General features: G+C 37.0%; 1 long non-coding RNA gene across 1 annotated transcript; it reads left to right on the top strand.

Annotated features, from left to right (window-relative positions):
- The first annotated feature begins 1,559 nt into the window (after nt 1-1,559).
- On the top strand, nt 1,560-2,148 carry LOC114459322 (uncharacterized). Its single transcript, XR_003673307.1, has 3 exons — nt 1,560-1,663; nt 1,785-1,876; nt 2,012-2,148. It is a non-coding gene; the product is annotated as an uncharacterized LOC114459322 (long non-coding RNA).
- The last annotated feature ends 785 nt before the right edge of the window (nt 2,149-2,933 follow it).

The raw sequence follows: 2,933 nt of genomic DNA, 5'->3' as shown, positions 1-2,933 counted from the left end.
TCACTGCCCAGCTGCACATTCCGATCGAATGGCTTTATTTACATAAGAGAGGTGGCCCACTGAGTTGCAAATGAGTGTCATTTGGCGGCCTCTGGGCAGGGCAACAGGAGTAAGAAAACCTTGGGCATGCTAGTGTTAACCACTGTTCCTCCACCACAGAGTTGATCAACAGTGGATTCTTTTCTGATACAGCGCTGATATGAAGCTGTACAGACACAGATGACCCAAAAAATAATGCATTCTTTAATTCTAAGTAACTTAAAAGTTACCTTTTCATGTAACTCATTAGTTTTTGGGGTAAGTAATCAAAATAGTAACTGAGTTCATTTGTGAATGAAATAACTAGTAACAGTAACTAGTTATGTTTTTTCAGTAACTAGAACAACACTGGTTGTGACAGAAGTGTGACTGAGTTCAGAAAAATTATTGTAGCAACGTTTTTAGTAAGAATTTTTACTTGTTCTTGCAGCTAAAATTCACCAGAATGCAGGAATTTGCATGTCTTTTGTTAAAACATTTCTGGGGGGAGGACCCCCATGACCTTTCCCCTCAATTCTAGGAGAGGCTTTAACATGTAAATGAAAATGCTGTGAGCTACACATGTAAATCAGGGTAGCAGGGGAACTTCTACTGCTTTCAGTACAAACCACATCTTCATCACAGCTGTGAAGAGTTCAGCTCAGACGTGACCGATGAAGATCAAGGAGGGTAAGTGTTATTATATTAGATTTGTTTTTGGTCAGTGTGACTATTTTTCAGGTGTATTAGTGTTTTTTTTCAATGCTAATAAGCATTGGTCTAATCTGAAGTCACATGTTCAAAACATGGTCTGCAAATCTCTCAGTCCATGTGGACTAAACTGTGACTCATTTTTCATTGTTTTCACACAAAACACATTCACTGACCACAGTCAACAACATTCATCAACTCTTTTCTCACTCACTAGTTTTAATTATTAATATTATAATTAGTTCACCACCTGCAAAACACTAAACGTTTACAGCACATTTTTAAAATGCTAACACACTGTTCAAAACACATCAGCTAAATGAAATATATTGATTATAGTATTTTGTGTTTTATATAACTGTACCCTATACATTATTTTTTTGTTTACAGTCATTTTTATATTTTTTTTGTGCAAAGATCTTATTTTGTATTAAAATACTGATTTACCTGACAATGTAATGCTCTTTGTTGTTAGTATTTAATAGTTCAGTGTGCGCAGAGTGACTAGATGAAATTAGTTGTTAGTGTTGTGGTTGAATGAGCTTTATTTGAGACGTGTATGAAGTGTTTTGTTGGTGAGAAACACTTTTGGAGATGAGAGTAACTGTTCAGCTGAGATGACTGATGGATATGCAGGCTGTGTTTAGAGTTTTGAACATGTGACTTCAGTTTCAACCAATACTTGTTAGCAATCCGAAAAAAAAAACTTTAATAGAGTGGAAGGGTCCCAACCCACAGGTTGAGAACCACTTGTGTATTGCATGTCGAAGAATCCATGTACTATGTCTAGATTGTAAGTCCAAGCATGTATTTATGTCTCTCCTCTACACTGCACACATTTGATCACCACTGTATTTATATCCATACAGGGCTTGGTCCGTCATACATATAGAAGCCTCACAGAGCTGCAATGGAAGGTCTAGCCAGAGGACAAGTATGTTTTTGGTCTTTTTCCCTCTGAATTGCCACTGTTAGTGAAAATTACAAAACACAGTTAGTTGTAACATGTTTTGCTGAATGATGAGTATCTTCTACCTCCACCACCACCACCACAGATTCTGTTCTGATCACAATGAAAAAGTGACCATGGCTGTGATGGGGGCCATTTAAGATGCTGAGCCACACTGGGGCACAAGCCAAGTTAGAAGTAAGTCTGATCACATTATTCTGGGGACCTAATTTAATGTATTTGAGTGATCATTATCCTTTTCAGATGCCTTAAAATAATACATTTAGTATGAATTCATGACATAGTATTTGTGTTGTCATTTTCATTCACTAGGAGCTGCAACATGGCTTTAGAATCCTACGAGGCCAGTGAGGAGCAGGACCTGAATGGGACCAAGGAGGATGTAAAGAGTAGGAAGACTCTTACCACCAGGAGAGATCCAGTGTTATTGCCGTGCTCCATACTGCTGCATTTATTGATCATGGTATTTATCAATCACCTGTAAACAAAGTGTATACAGGCTATTTCTAAAGTGACTCTTTAAGACATTTTAATTGCCTGCGACAAGCTGTTGAGCTAAGGTTAATGCATCAATAAACCAATTGGAACAATTAATATCAGCAATGGATTTGTTTCTGTTATCATTTATTGTCATAATTTAAGGACCCATAATTGTTTTGTTTCATTGTGTTAGCCAAGAAATGTATGGGATTAAATATTTAAAGTGGGTCTTGTGTTCATGTTAGGACAGCTGAAATAAAAATGCTCAGGATACTGACCTCTCTTCACATTTGTCACACAGCTTTTCAAGGAATGGGTCAAAGTGGGACAGAGGATCCTCTCTCCAGAAGAAAAAACTGTTTACAAATTTGCCTGTACCAAAGCCACACAGCTGTCAGAGATGAAGGAAACCTGCCAGAAAGCACTGGGCAATAACAGAAAAAAAAGTGTCGAGCCAAGATCCACTCACTTATGCACAGACTCTGGACACTTTTCAAAAAGGCTCCGCCCTAATTCAGATAAAAGATCTATCTGTCTGCATGTGAGTGAGGTGGAAGAAGACTCAGATAGAGATGTTTAAAATTTTGTTTTTGTGATAAATGTGTGTGTGTGTTTCTTTTCCTACCTCATTCTAATTTTATTGTGATAGAAAAAAATGTTATGTGCACTAAGTGATTTTTTTTTTAATATTTATCTTGATAGTCTTTATCTTCAAAGTAGATCTGCCATTTTTGATAAGACAATTGGTACAGAG

Source organism: Gouania willdenowi, unplaced genomic scaffold (genome assembly GCF_900634775.1).
Source record: "Gouania willdenowi unplaced genomic scaffold, fGouWil2.1 scaffold_296_arrow_ctg1, whole genome shotgun sequence".
NCBI lineage: Eukaryota > Metazoa > Chordata > Actinopteri > Blenniiformes > Gobiesocidae > Gouania > Gouania willdenowi.
This window is presented reverse-complemented; position numbering and strand designations above follow the sequence as displayed.